General features: G+C 41.2%; 1 long non-coding RNA gene across 4 annotated transcripts in view; it reads right to left on the bottom strand.

The window, feature by feature from the left end:
- LOC121110951 overlaps nucleotides 1-16520 on the bottom strand; it is a 238051-nt gene that overhangs the window by 28433 nt on the left and 193098 nt on the right. For all 4 annotated transcript variants that reach the window (XR_006939448.1, XR_005860397.2, XR_006939449.1 and 1 more), the window contains one exon: nucleotides 12841-13054. This is a non-coding gene — a long non-coding RNA (uncharacterized LOC121110951). The remainder of the gene's footprint in view (nucleotides 1-12840; nucleotides 13055-16520) is intronic.

The raw sequence follows: 16520 nt of genomic DNA, 5'->3' as shown, positions 1-16520 counted from the left end.
CAGAAACTAAGACCAGTGAAAACGACAGCACCAACTGCAGTTGCTGCACCAACCAGGTGCTGATGAGGGTTTGGATGTCTGTAGGAGAAGGATCATATACTAACGTAGCAAAATCCATCTAAACTAATTTCGTCGTGCTGGCAAGAACTGTGTGCATACAAAACCTTGAGATAGAGAACAACAACAATGAGTATATTAAAAAGATCAAGATGTGAGCTCTTTCAAGCTTTCGTTGTAAATCATCAAGAAGTGATGAAAAGCATACATGTAATAAAAATAATCATTTGCAGGTCACTTTTAAATGATGTGACAAATGCAGTCGTATCTATTGCTGAACTAGAGGACTCACACTCTCTCATCAGTCATTTCCTCTCTCTTCACAGTTCCCTGCCCTGTGCCTCTTTTACACTTTTCCTTCTTCCTATCAACTCTTCCATCTTGTCTGCTTCCTTCATCTCTCAGACTTCTGCAGAAGAACTTGCCAGCCCTCCTCAGGGACTACAAGCACAACAGTCTTTCCCTAACAAAATTCTGGCACTTCCTCTTGACACTTCTTCAGCAACTTGGAAGCAAAGCATGTGAAAATGAGAAATAATGGGAATAAAATTCAGCTGACATCTTCGGAACTTCAGAAGGACCTTGGGCTGAGTGCTGAAGGAAAGACATGGCCCTGTCTGAGTGCAGCACAAGCAAAGTAAATTCAGCATCTGAAACCCTGGGGGAGGTTATGATGGCTGCCTTCAAGTGAATGGGAATCCTATAGGACTGGGCATCCAAGAAATATGTGATAATATTCATTCAGATAATTCTGCTGTTGAGACATGACTCATCACACTGCAATAGATACAGCCAGCAGGAATGAAAAAGTTCTGGTCAGGTGAACACTCATTTCCAGCTAAACCACATTTTGTCATTGTTACATCTTTGTTTCTCTTCACCACCTTTCTGAAACATCTCCATCTAATTTGGAGCCTTTTGAAGATTGCTTAATGCAATCTGATCTCTACTTTAGTTCAGTTTTGTAGGCGCTTCTGTAATAGGAGTAAATCATAACAGTGATGTATCACTGGTGAACTCTAAAACATCTTAGAGAACTATAAACACACTGAAATTTCTTATATGATCCAGCAAACAGATATGTGTACACATATGGAACACATATATGTATGTATATTTATTTGCATACACACATGTATCTGTGTGCATGTGTGTATACATACATATCTGCCTCTAAACAAGAAGTATACCAAAATTGAAGGTGAGCAGAACGTTAATAAAGTTTGAATTAATTGTGCTTTCTTTTTTTTTTTTTTAATAACAGGGTGTGATTCTCATTTCAAGATGTCATTTGTTTCAAAAATTGCTGTGGTAATTCAGAAGGATCACAGAATCATTATGGTTGGAAAAGACCACTAAGATCACCAAGCCCAACCCTCAGCCCATGCACACTGACCATATCCCTCAGTGCCACATCTCCACTGTTCTTGAACACCTCCACCACCACCTCCCTGGGCAGCCTGTGCCAGTGCCTCACCACTCTTTCTGAGAAGATATGTTTCCTAATATCCAACCTGAATCTCCCCTTGCACAACTTAAGGCCGTTACCTCTCATCCTATTGATGCTAATGGATGCTACTATATGAAGTTGTATAACCCTTTACTGTGAAAGAGAGAGTTAAATATGTTATATTTAATGGCATTATATTTAACGGTAAATATGACCGTTAAACTGAATCTTAAATGCTGCTCTTTAGCCAAGCTCATACAGCAGGGCACAAGCCCACATGAGCAGTAAGCATCCATACATGCGCATTCTTCAATCCTGCACATCCTGACAAACATTGCTGATAAAATGCACATACTGAATCCCCCCAGAATAATGCAGATAAACTGTCATCTAAGAGGCCAGCTCTGCTCCCTGTTCCAATAGTGAGAACTCCAGTGCTTGCCTTGTGTACTGGGAAAGGATGTGCTTCTGTCTGTACCAGAAGGGCTGCAAAGTAGGGTCATGAAGCAGAAAGTTGCTGTCCTGCCAGCCTAACACTGCAGCCAGATCTAACAGGAGCTGTGCAACAGTGTTCCTGGTGGGGTCAGGGGGACACAGGCCATATGTTGAGTTCTTAAAGTTGTAGTTCAGCAGTGGAAATCACATACCTCAGCAAGAGCAGGTATTTTCTGATCAGTGTAAATGGAGTCAATGCTGGAAAGAATCTGAACTTGGCTCTATTGTCTGGAAAAGGGTCATTCGCAAATTCTCCTTGTTTTCTAATTGCTGACCTGCTTTGTTCCTGTCATGCATGCTTTCTGCAGTGCAAAATCAGTCACTCTGTGGTGCTTTCTGTGGGACTCCTAGCTGCTGCCTGGCAGGTAGGATCACAGGTCACTTATGAACCACAACACTTAGGAAAAATGAGAATTGTTTCTGCAGAATGAAATTTGCCTACTCCCCCAGTGCCATAACTCAATCACTTTCAGGCTCCATGGTCTCAGGTTCTATAAAAAGAATTTTATTTGTTGCTGAAAAAATTTATGACCCTCAGTAACTTAATGCAATTTCAGTGTATCAGACCCAGCAAAAATTGTAAGAACAGGAAAAAGCAAAGTGTAATTAGTGAAGGGTTGTACTTGATGTTACGTCTATTCATTAAACCAGAAGCAGCAGCTAAAACGAGAACCATGCCAGCCACACAGCTTTGTGTAGTTATGGGTTTGGGGCCTGGTTCTGGCCTGTTTTGCCATCTCTCCTCTTGATCTCCTCATATTCACCCCATTGTCAGAACACACCTATTGCTCCTGCTTTCTTCTCTGACATTCCTTGTCCCATTCCCTATTGAGGTCACACTTCCTACACCCTCAGCCAAAACCAGGGCCAGCTAATGCTGAGGGATGACATGCCACCCTGCTTCACAATGGCAACTTGTACAGTCAGATGGGTGTCCACAACAAGCAAGTTTAAGCCAGATTCAGAAAAAAGCATGCCTGTTGCCCAACTCCAATACTTCCCACGTGCACTGTAAAAGCCCTCCAGGAAGCACCAAGTTAGCACATGACATCTGATGAGATCTCAGTGTAGAGCATGCTTGGCTGCAGCCATTACAAAGCCTTTAGCATCTGGCCATCAAGGGGGTTGCTTGTATTTATTTTTTTGGTGACAGCTAGTGCAGTACCTGCCAACTGACACTGCTGGTCCTGGTGACAGCCAGGAAAACCATCACAGTGTGTGGCCATCGTACCCAGCACACACCTCTGGCATGGTCCTGGAGTCCTCCTCATACAGTGATAAACAGATTTATATTGCAAAAAGGCTTACAGGTATCAGCCTCTTGTCCCCTGCCTTTGCCAAACCAATGGTGGAGTCATACCACATAGGGGCAAATTTGCAAATGAAGGCTTTCAAGGTACAGCATATGCAGCTGTGTGGGCACCCGTATGCAGGCAGAAGGACTTTTGCACACTAACCATATAATAGTGCACAGATCCATTTAGGTATTTTACTGCATCACTCTTTAATGACATCGGCTGATACAACACTGTATCAGTATCACTCATGCCAACGAATACTGCCATTGGTAGCCTGAGTGGTATGGAGCTGGCTGAGCAACTCACAGTGGATTGTTTACTCACAGCAGTTTAGCTTTGTTTGCTGCTTTCAGACATAGCACACAACCTTTCACAGCACGAAACCAAACAAGCAAGGAACAGTTCACAGCCAGAATTATCAGACAGATAGACTATATCAATATTTCTAACTCCCTGTGACTGTTACCTACCTTTTTTTCTCTTTCTTTTTTTTTTCCTTTGGCTTAAATACTTACAAAATATTACTTTTGCACCTAGGGTATAGGCTTAACTCAGGTAACAGAAGAGAAGTTCTTGGCAGACCAACTGCTACTGTGCTTGGCACTGAACAGACTAACACCACAGCCTACTTTGGAGACAGCAGTGTAATCTTTATAGCCATCAATTACTTGCTGAGAAAGTTCACATCTTCCAGCCAGCAGCAGCTGTGCTGGTGATTTCTTTGATACCTGGTGCTACGCATTTAAAGGAGTACACTCAATAGCCTTTTCCCTTTTCCCTAAGACCTCCAGTCCCTACTGGGAATGGGCAACATTTTCAACAGAGCCTAGAGCCTGTTTTCCACAACGATTTAGTCACAGACTTCCACATGAGCTCACACATCCCACCGCTGGGCTGTGGTTACACACACATTTCTCTGAGACTCCAAGTTGGCATCAGCAGGAGATGCCCACTGTGGCTGCTGCCACCCCTGTGTGCAGAACAAGGAGGGCAGTGTGGGGACCGGTGCTGGGCACTGGCAGCATGGCTTGCTGCAGCCAGATTGCCACAGAGAGGTGTTTGTGGAACCGCGGCCTCCAGCGCTTCTCAGGGGGAAAATAACCGTTCATACAACTCCAGCCTACCATAGCGAGGCCAATTCTAATGCCTGAGTTCTTGAGACAGCCGGGGTACCATCCCATGTCACCTCTGGCAGGTGTCTAGGTACATCTTTAGATGCTTCTGCTTGTTCGAGTTCACCTCCTTCACTGGTGGAAATAGCGCTGTTCACCTTCCATGTACTTAAGTCCCATTAATCACTGTGTTTCAATGGAGAAAACAAGCATAAAAGCACCTGGAGATGGACAGCCTCTGGCTAGCAAATCCTGGTCCCTCAAGGCTTTGCCTACTGCAAACACATTATCTGACGGCCATAAATCACCAACTTATTATGTAATGGTCAAGGCATTTCATAGACAAAGATGCATTTCACAGAGAGTATGGTTTTAATAAACAGGCAGCCTTTCAGCAGCTAGACGGGAATAAGCCAGTGATCTCAGCCCAGTTCCTGCTGGAAAGGCAGTCCCAGCACAAACCCACCAGCACAGCCATCAGACTGCACGCGCTCTGCCCTGGGCTGGTCCCAATGGCAGCACTGCCATTGCCCTCAGCAGGCTGGGCAAGCCCATGGGGTGAGGTATCACAGGGTCCCTGTGGATCAGGTGTGCCCAGCCCCAACTGCACCCAGGGTTGTGCTAGCAGGGGCTGCCATACCCAGATGTGCGCAATTAACCTCAGACATTTCATTAATCCATCTTACATGCTACCATGTGGTAAACTGAGGGATTCGTTGGGTTGGCTGAATTTAGACCTGAACTCACATGTGCTAGGCATGCACTTCTGAAATGCAACGAGAAATATTCGTTATTCTTGGATAGAGCTGCCTTTTAGTTCTGCAGTTATAGCAGCTGTCGTCATTTACTGCATTAGCAAGCACTGTTTCTGTGAATTTATATCATCGTATCCTGGAGTTCTTTGCCAGCAATATGCTTAGCCCACTGCTGCAAAATAATCCCATATATATTGGCTACATATTTGAGATATTATGATTAGACTTTTTTAGAGGGTGTGAGGCATTATTTTTATAAATGTGGTATGTGTGTATGCATGAGGTTTTTACAATCAACCTTAAAAAGGAAAGAAATATATTCTCATTTTTTACCTTACACTTTGACATGGCTTCCCCCAGTCTCTCTCAGCCACTCAGTTACTGTGAAATACTTAGGAAATATTCAAATACAAAGATACAAAGAAGTAAGGTAATTCAGGATCTTGTGATGAATTCTGATTCTAACAGATTTCCCACTGCCTGTCAAATCTGTCATTGTAATGGAATAATAGGCGATAGAATCTGAGGATGTCTGATGAGATCAGAAGGCTGACAGGTCTGTACCTTAAAGAAATACGGGGATTAGCAAGCAACCTTCCTACAGTCAGCAGTTCCAAGCCATGCAATAACCTTGTCCTTCCTACAATGTCATCTTCTACACGTTAGAGAGAATACTTAGAAGAAACCTCTCATCAAAACGTCTTCAAATTCCAGTTGTTATAACTACACGAGAAGTTTTACTTTCTTCTTTGTGCAACTTTTAGACCTCAAAAGCCTCAGTCTGCAGAGGAAAGTATTGTTTTGTTCAAACAAAGAAAATATCTTATATTCCAGCAGACTCACAACTGCAGTTTCAAGCACAGACAAAATTTTTAAGGCAAATTCATTCTAAAAAATATTTTCATAGAGGAGTATGAATCTTACCAATAACAATTATAAAATGGAGTCATAAATTAGTAGAATAGTTAAATAAAATGGTATGTGTGACTACAGTTTGAATGGGAAGAAACAGATTTGGGAACAGCATGTTTCTAACTCCTTTTGATAACCCTTGTAAAGTGCTCATATACAATTCATGCACAGGATACAGCAGATGTTCCCTGCTGGGTCTCATCCATTGAAGATATAAATCTGCCAGCACAGCTCCTACATCAGCCACAGTTCCAGAGCTTGTCCCTCAAGTCAAGTTATAGCAGCTGGTGTTCACCGACAGAAACTGCCAGCCAAAATGGCAGCCTGCAGAAACACCCAGTCATGAGACTACTGTAAAGTTTCTTACAAAGCTCTTGTCACATTTACTGAAGACACTGTGAGCACATTAGGCTATATTTCCCCACTGAGGGCTGGAAAACTTACAAATGTAAGTTTTCTTGTGTTTTATGTCTCATGTTCCTCTGCCACTGAAATCCAAAGACCTCTGGGACAGGGTATGCTACAGCTCTGCACTGTGGATTTGGAACTTGAAGAGGAGGATAGGTGTTTTATCCAGCAAACAGATTGCACCTTTCAGGTAGTTTCTTAATGCGTCTGCTAAGGGACAGTATTCTAGCTAGTTTTCCTGCTGCTTCCCTTCCTCATACCATTTTAATGAGCCATTTATTTGACAAATGAGAAGGGAGTCCCGACTGAGCTCAATGCACAACTCTATCTGCTAGGATTTCCTGTGTGCCAAGACTGATTCAACTCAAATACACATTCCAAAAGGCTGGCAGAAAGTCCTTTGGGCATCACCCAACAAAACAAATACAGGCGGTGTAGGTATCCCTATTTCTGATCAGCCTGCATTTGCTCTCTCTAGATCTGCATAGCTGAGCCTGGATAAGGTTGTGAATGCGCCTTCATAAGCCAGAACGCCTGGACTCTGCTCTGATCGGCATTTTAGGACTAGTGCAGTGTCTTAGCAAACTGGAGTTGACTTGTTGACCCTCCTGTGCTCAGAAGATTGCTGACTGCCACCACCAGTGTAACTGAGATTTCTAACTACAACCAGCAGAACTTCTCCATGCACCAGTGTGCCAAGAAAGCAGAGATACTCCTAACAGTTGCTCCCTGAGGGAGGAGGAAATGAGGGAGAGGGAACTGCAGAGAGAATCACAGCTACTTTGCACTACTGACTTGGCACGTGTGGCAGTATCACCAGCTGGCAGAGCCTTGCTCCTAGGGAAATGCTATGGCCGTATCTCTCAGAGCTCAGTGACAGTATTGAAAAGGATACAACAAAGCACAGGGGTAGGGGTGAGTAGAGTAAAACTAATCAGAGGGCAAAAAATACGCCGCTATATTTACACCAGCTTCACTGCAGGTTACTTAGCTACTTACTGGATCTCCCATTTACAGCAAACTGTTGTAACAGATTTTCAAGAACAATAACAGTCTGAGCCTGTGAAACACTGAGTCCTTGAGTTCAGGGAAAGTTGTGGATGCTGCAATTAGACTTCTAGATAAACAAATCCTAAGGGATGTTCCCGCCCAGGATTTAGCATTTTCAGTGAGTTACAGTATTGAGCCTTTTGGAAAAGAGTCTTAATTTGTCCTTATTTGGAATGGAAAGGGCTTCTGTCTACAGAACTGGTTTGATATTTTTAATTTATTGGCTATTAAAGCCAAAGCGGCGTGCTGCATCACAATTAAGTGATACCTGAAAGAAAAACCTGCCACCAAGTGAAGAAGATAGTAATCACTGAACGAATGAACTGAGGTTATAGACATTCTCCAGTCTCTTCATTATTTAAGTAGGAAAAAAGTGTTTTGAAAATAAAGCAGTTTCAGAAAAGTCTTGGCAATGACTGATGGTTTTCAGAGCAAACCATGTGATACGCCTCAGCAGCAGCTCTCTAGCTGCTTTGGAGCCGAATACTGCTCTACTGTATATCCTGCTTCCTGGAATCATCTCAGCTTACTTAAAGGCATCCACCATGCCTTTTACTCACGTTTCATTTGTAAGCATGGAGGAGCATAAACCATTTGCATCCTGATCCCAAAATGCTGTACTTATCTAAAAGCACCGTTAATTTCACGTAAAAGCCACACCTTCAGCACCGCAAATCTACCCACCATCTATACGTTCAGTCCCAAACTGAAAGTTACGTGTGTTCTTGCTAACCTAGTTTTATGCCTGCATGTGTTTTTTTTAATAATAGGCCTAAATCCATATTAATGATCCAAAGAGTGACCAGGCCTCAGCACCTTTTGTCCTCTATACATTAACTATCCAATAATCAACAGTAGCTGTCCTGTACTCTGGTATCTTTGGCCTAATTCAGAGGGACAGATATTTATCATCACCCTTGAATTGAGTGACCCATTCTGACAGGTCGACATCCTTATTTATGTAACAATGTCATAGACAGTAACTGCTAATGAGTGGAGTGACACAGAGGTCTGTTAGATGGAAAGGCAGAGGAAAGCTGAAAAGGGCATGAGGGGTTAATGGGACTTTTCTGTTCCAGCCTCCTGGGATGTGTAATTATGCCCTAATAAGAAATGAATGTATTGATTAGATTAGTGTGCAATTGTGTCCATGTGCACACGTACAGTGCCACATGCATATAGTCAGTAATTGTGTGCGCCTCTGTTTTCTTCAGTATGTGTTTTTAACGTAAAGTACCTTTGTCTTTTGGCCAGAACCAGGCAGTGCGCTCTCACAGTCCCCTTCTTGTCCTCACTGGGGCAAACTCCTTGTGAGTCCAAGCGGAGTTTATCTGAGCGAAGGCTGAGCTTAACTTCAGTAAACACCAAATAAGGGCTTCAGGCTTAGGTCCTCGCAAACAAATGACTTCCTATTTGTATTGTTTGGTACAGAAACCCACCATCACTTAAAGGAGCAGAAAAGCAGCCGCTGCACTGTAAACAATAAGCGTTGTCTGCTTAGGAGACTGTCCACCACACAAAGTAGGCCACGCTCATCCCTAGCTAAGTCCTCCTCTATCAGTGTGCTTACAGTAGAGAGGAATTCGGCCCAGCATTCTTTCTCATCAAGTAAAATATGTTCTCTGACAGGTCAAGGAAAGCATCCTTCACACGCTCACAAAGGCCCGATTCTCCACTGCATCTCCTAAGTGTGTGCAATCTGAACTTGAGGGCGAGTTCCCTTGATGGGAAAGACACAACAGTAGAGAAAAGCAGGGGAGGGGAAAAAAAAAGTAAAGCATGTCTGAAAATCAGAGCTGCCCATGGCTCAGGAGGCAAAGGAATGCAGCTGATAGCGTTACTCTCGCCTGTAGTGCCTTACTGATGCTGATAGGGAAAGACAGAAGAACTGTAGCTTTTCATACCTTATAAATACTGCACAAACTCCAGCTATGAACATACCCTTATATGTCCAGTAGGCCTGCATTTGATGTTTGAGTAAAAAAAGGAACAACCAGGGTTATCCAGGAGGAATAGACTTTTTGGGTCACAACCTCAGTCCCTTGTCCCTGGCATAACGAAGGCCATAGAAGCAGCGTGCAGAAGCCTTTGATAAATGAGCACCTCTAGTTGCATGCTGAAGAAATAAATTACTTTCTAGTGACTCCCTCTGGAAAGAAGCAGCATTATTAGGCTCTAGTGGGATTTCCTTCTATCCCACTCTTGACTAGGACCTTTGTGAGGCAAAGGGGGAAAAAAAGGAAAGCTGAATTCATTAGTCTGAGAGGGCTCGCTTTACCCAACTGTAATTTTTGTGCACTGTGGCTAGGATTCCAGACGTAACATTCAGGAAAGGCTGTATTACAGCGATGTAAAAAAGTACTTACTGGGCAAGATTTCTAAACATTTCTGAAATGCTTAACCTACTTAGTATAAGAACGCACTGTAGAGTCAGTGTCACAAGAGAAGCACCCCTTGAAGACATATTCTGAGTAATCTAGATTTTTTTTTTTTGAAGAATGAAAGACGGTAGGTATGGAAATGCAGCACTTGCAACACGGAGTTCACTGGAGCCCTAAAGACTAATGATTACTGAGAGACAGCACAACAGCTAAATACAATTCCTTCCCGTTGCCCAATATTTCTACTTTGAATTTTCCCATTCAGGAGCACCGAGGAGGCATTTCTCAAGTGTTTTAAATTATAAAATATTTTAAAGAACATACTTGTAGAAGAGACTAAAAAGGGCTAAAATCCAAGATGGATCTAACTCTGAAGGTCCACCTACTCAAAAATTCCCTCAGGAGTGAAAATAGAGAGAAAAAGCCCGGTTCTGGCAATGAATGTAGTAGTTTTATCACTGACTTCAGCAGGGTTGAAATAGCATCTGAAATGGAAGCACTGGGGAAGGGACAGCCTAATAAACCCATGGCGTTTTCTTTCACTTAACATATGAAGTTAAAGCAATTTCAGTATCCAGAGTGAATAACGGAAATACCCTCCCAAGGAAGAATGCTTTAGTTCAAATGCAGGTCTGAACAGCAGATGCAGGGAAGTTAATTTTTCAGTGACTGCTGTCCCTTTGACTCCTAATAGTTGAGGGTGAGTTCGCATTTGAACTCAAACAGAACTGATTTTCCTATTATATTGATGGGAACTTTGTAACGCAATGCATCATCATCAACTGGCTGATTTATTTCAGAGGGCAACTTGAAGCAGCCAAATTGGAGCAAGGTAGCCCAAACTAAGCAGAAATATCCTTCCCCATCCCATTTATTAGTGTCAGCATCAGCATAAGCTTTTCTCCTTAATGGACCAATCTTTCATTCAGGCCATAGAGGATCCTGAGAAAGTTTTCCTCGTTTCTTTATATTTTGCCAAACTTCTAAGTGAGCTCCTAAAAACTTATTGAAAGAGCATTACTCAGTCTGACACATTCCATTTATTTCAATATGGTGACAAAGAGGGAAGATCTAGTTAAAAATATTGCAATAGCCTTATGGGATACTTATGGGTTTTTTAAATGTAATACATCACAATAGAATACTTTGTTTTTGTAGAAGGGCATTCTGTATTCGCCAAAAAAGCTGCTGACTTAATCATTAGTTATGATGAGAAGAGATTTAGTGCTCTCTTTCTTTACACTGTCAGTGAGAACAATGTCTATGAAAAAGCCTATGCTTCCCATTATAAATCACTATAAGCTCCATGAAAATTTCTCCTCTACCCTGGGGTTTAAGTGAGCAAATACTCGGTCATGCAGAATCCCAATAGTAGCACTTTATGCTTAGCTCTACAAGTTTATGAAATGCTATGGTTCACTATAAGTCCAGGCGCTACCCCTGCATGCAATTGCCATTGTGTAGCAATTTATGTATGGCTGGTCTTTGATAAAAAATGAAATACCTACTCGTTTTCCCCTCTTTCCTTTCAGACTACGTCTATTTTCAAAATGCTTTAAAAATGGAACACAAACATTTACCAACGTTTATCACTAGACTACATTTTAGAAACAACGTACCCACTACTTCTTCATCTTCTAACATTCAGAAGAAACCATCTCAGATCTTATTTAGGGTAAGCAAGGATTCAAAACCAAGGCCATTCAAAACAGACATAGTGTATAGATGCTTCCCTTCACTGAATAAAGAATACTGGGTTAAATCACCATAAGAAGACAAATTTAACTTTAAATGGTTTGGGGAGAAGTTCTGAGATTTATAAGCCACTCTCAACATAATTCATTTGAAGAAATAGCCAGAACTAAGTATCCGTGTTTAGAAATCTTTGACCTTCATTGCCTTGCTATTTTTCCTCCTCCCCTTTATCATAGTCACATACACTGGCTGAATTTTATTGTATACTTTGTAAAGAAAAAAAAACGCCTCTTTTTTGAGCCTTCCACACATCTGCAAGCATTGTTTTGTTTGTTGGCCCAAGGTGACAGCATTTTCTGTATTTCCTAGTTTATCAGAAGCCTAACAAAATGTTCTGAAGAAAGGAAGCCAGGACACTTTTCCTTGGTTTTAGTGCCTTGTAATATTAAAATTCATTCTTATACACTTTTTTCTTTTTCATTGTTTTTTGTTTGTTTGTTTGTTTCTTGAAGAAAACATTCTTATTTCAGGAAAGGGAGATATTGTTTGGGTCATGATAACAAACTGATGCAGTCTCCTCCTTTTCCGGGTTTAATGTTTTGAGTTTTATTCAAAATTCCTACCACTGAACTCAATTTTGAAAGGGGTGACTTCGATTGAAAGTTCTCAGCCACCCACACTGGACCTGAAAGGCCACTAGAAATAGCCCTTGTCTGCTTCATTTCTCAGGAACCAGAATAGACACATTCCCTCTGGTCTGCCCTCAGATATGGATTTGGCTCAGTAAGCAAATGTCAGCTGCATAAGCAGCTGGCTGCAGAACAGTTTTCGTGGAAACTAGGAGAGCCTGTGTCCTCTGAAAAGATATAATACCATTCACTAATTTATTCTTATAATTTTTTATTTGTTCTGAATGTGCTTTGAAATGCACAAGAATGACAGTCTAAAGTCAAACCCCTATCCATCCTTTGATTTCAGTTTGATTACTGACATTATTATTGCAAATAAAATTAATGATAAATGTATATTGAAAAGTTGTTTTTAGATATCTGCGAGACCTCTGTACTAAACTGTACCAAGATAAAAGCACAAGCATTGTAGAACTCTGGCGATTGTAGATCACAGAGTTCCTAAAGCTATATGCTGACAAAAGGAGTTTGACTTTCACATAAAAGGAAGACGTGCCTTAACCTTAACAGGTAAATAATACCTAAAGATGTTACCTACCTTAACTGCCTTATTGATGTCTGAGTTTTCTAGCAGACCAAAGCACCAGAGGCAGGAGCTGAGCTAGTCCTTGTAATGGGCTGAAATCCTGTCTGGGAACAGGGGGAGTGCGGTGCTGCCAATGATGGCTTCCCAGCTAGACCTCCCACAAGAGTTACTGGAACAGCCTCCCTCTTGCTTCTATGGGGATGAGTTCTCCAAGACAGACCTGACCCTGTACAAAGATAAAGAGTGGCTGATTGAAACATAACATTTTCCAAGAAAAGAAGATAGATTTTATGTAAATAACCTCACCATTTACATACAAAGAAGAGGTGAGGCCCAAGTACGACTCCATCACGGATGGCCAAAGCCTTAGACCAAACCCATGTGGAGCTTTGAACAATACCAAAACTCTCTAAAATTCTTGGACGTAACAAATTCTCCAATGATCAAAATAATTAGCATTTGCAGTACTCCTCCCTTCTCACCAGTTCTGCAGTCCCCACAGAAAATCAAGTTACTCAGCCATAATTGTACTTTGTAGATGTGTTCCCAATTCCATCTAACTTTGCTAAATAAAATTTTTACTTTCTGATACTCACTGGGATTGGTGAAATTAAAGCAAAAATTACAAATAATAAAATGTACAAAAATGTAACAATTGCTGCAGTCACCTCCTTGACTGATCTATTTGATTTTATTGGTTTCCTCTGTTCTTTACTCTGGGTAGTCAGTGATTTTTGCCATCCAGCCTTTGCCATCCAACAACACCTTTTGCTTTGGTTTTGAGTCCCACGGCTTCTTAAGAGCAGCTTCCTCCCTCCCTCCCACGCTATTGCTATCAGGGCATTCCCAAAATCAACCACTGGATCTGTGCTGGTCTCTCCCAGGCAAGGCAGGACTGAGCAAACAGAGGGCTCTCTCAAAGGATCCCTGTCCTTTGTGCAGCCTTTCTAAGTCTAAACCACAGATGAAGAAAACAAAGCAAACGTGACCCTTGCAATTGAGAACCTTTACTGGTACAAGCAGTACTATTAAAGTTGAATGGGAACGCACATCAGAATAATTAAAGTAAGCATGAGTAGGCTTTGATTGCAGGAACTCTGGGTGACCACATTTCACTTTCCCTGTCATTGACTAAGATAGAATTTCCTCCTTCTCATCAAATGGCAACTCTTTTATTTATGGATTATGTCTATGTTTTGTGAGGAGGTAAAGTTACTGATAAAGTTTTCCTGAGAAAACATGCTGCATTTTGTTTCAGCTTCACAGACAACTGCAGTTGATCACATCTGTTTTCCAGCAGACATCAGTGTATCCAATTAGAAAGATGACAGAATATTTCAGAGGTCTTAGGATCATTTGGTCAGTCAAAAGATTTGGGCTCTGAATAAAGAGCAAGGAGGCAAATATGACAACCTTGCATGGTAAAATATTCTTTTAAAACTAGTTACACAGAGGTAATCCTTAGCTTTAAATATATATACATGTGTGAAAAGCAGGAGAATACTTATTTATTACTATCTTATAAATCACAATGACTCAGTCTGGTGTAGTCCTGGCTGTATCCATTGAACTGATGGGAAATTACTGGGATGTCATGGTCAGAAACAATTTCAAAAAGGAAAGAAAACATGAAATCTTTAGTTAACAGCTTCCATTATGTTGCTGCTAATGACGGCAAGGAAAACAAAACACCTACAGAAATACACAGGACAAGATATCAAATAAATTAAAAAACTTTAGTTCAAAGTCTGAAAATATCTTTGAAATATCTCTGTTTTTCACACAAACAATTTTTTTATTTTCCTCTAGTGCTTATGTTTATGGTGTCTTCCTGGTAATCTATAAATAACTTTATAGGATCTGATAGTTGAAACCATAGTACCTACAATACAGACATATGGACTCAGTCAGCTGAGTCCATATTTTTATTATTATTTTTATGTGTTTCTGAAAAGATTTTTAAAAATCCCCCCAAAAGCAAGAGAAAGCAATTGAGAATTAAGGACAGAACAAACAAACAAACAAACAAGCAAACACAAAGCTAGAAGATACACTGGAAAAAAACCATGTTGAGGAAAGCTAAGAGAATAGGCTTTTGAGCTAAGTGCTGCTTGTGAGAAGGCCTTTGAACAGCAAATAAATATTCTTTGTTGCTTGATGTCTGCAAGAAAGCAAAGCTTTGCATATGTGTGTAAACAAACAGAACTACATGAAAAAATCCTCTTCACCAAAAAAAAAAAAAAAGAGGCAAAACTTGTAATTCTATAGCTAATCAATCACTTATAAAAATGAAAGAGTTAGTTAATACTCAGTTTTCATAGAATCATAGAATCATTTGAGCTGGAAGGGACTCTTAAAGGCCATCTGGTCCAACTCCCCTGCAATGAACATGGACACCTGCACTAGATCAGGTGCTCACAGCCCATCCTGACCTTTGGTGTCTCCAAGGATGCAGCATCCACCACTCTGTGCAACCTGTACCAGTGCCTCACTGCCCTCACTGTAAAGACTTTCTTCCTTATATCCAGTCCAAATCTCCCCTCCATTAGTTTGAAATCATTTCCCCTGTCCTATCACAAGAGACCTTGCATGTCCTTCAGATGACACTTTGAACACTCAGAAATACTTTCTTTTGAGTGTCATGTTAGTGACATTAGAGACATTCAGCATTAGACACTCCATGTAAACACTTCTAAGGAACTAGCATCCTCTCCCAGACTTTAAAACTCTCTAGACTTTGAAACTTTCCTTGTGGTTCATACTCCAGCAGCACCCCAGCATTTCAGCTAAGATGGAGCCCCTTGAACTGACCACTTGGCCAGCCATTCTCTGACAAAAGAGAAGTGCCAACTTTCTTAGATAGATGATTGCTGGAATTAATCACAGGTATGCTTTGACTTAAGCACTATGTTGGAGCATTCCTCTCATAGAAACTGAGCCTATGCTCTAGGACTGCCAACTCAAAGCCCAAAGGAGCAAAGGTGTTGTGCTGGCAAGGTGCTGAGCTGCAACTCTCCTTCCAGGGGGCTCAGCCTTCCACCGGGGTTGTTAAACTCCTCAGGACAAAAGGGGTTCTGCAAGACCTTGTTATATGTGAAACATAAATAGGTGTATTGGAGCCTTTCATGCAGTCTATTTTACTTGTGCAAGTATGTTTTTTGTTAAACACATAAAACACAGAGTGGGTTTTAATGGTTGATCAGATCCTGTTAAAGCAAATTGCATGTTTAAATACAAAGGATGAAAGGGTCTCTATTTTTCTACAAATTTCTAGCAGCACTGCACCTTAAAAGGAATTTTATAGCAAATTTGTAGCTTTGCAACCAGCTCATGAACCAGAGGGCATAAAAAGGACATGTGTTCCAAGCGCAAATGCATTCCATATTTCAGAAATAATAAGTTCTTGCTTGAACCCAGATCCCAACAGTGCAGGGAAGTATGCTTTGCTATCTTCAGCAGAACATTATTCCATTAAGGATGTTAACCTGGTCTATGCTATAGCCAATCAAGACATGACTAAAAAGCCCCTGCTTATTAGCAGAGAGCCTCAGTACCTTACTCTTTAATTGCAAGCCATACAAACATTCAAGGCTAAAGATACATGCAAATTGAAACACTCATCCTATTGATCAGGCTATTCAGAGGTGAAAAAAATAGGAAGAGCCTAATAGCAAAATCTATCAATAAGATTG

The sequence above is a fragment of the Gallus gallus genome, chromosome 5, assembly GCF_016699485.2.
Source record: "Gallus gallus isolate bGalGal1 chromosome 5, bGalGal1.mat.broiler.GRCg7b, whole genome shotgun sequence".
NCBI lineage: Eukaryota > Metazoa > Chordata > Aves > Galliformes > Phasianidae > Gallus > Gallus gallus.
This window is presented reverse-complemented; position numbering and strand designations above follow the sequence as displayed.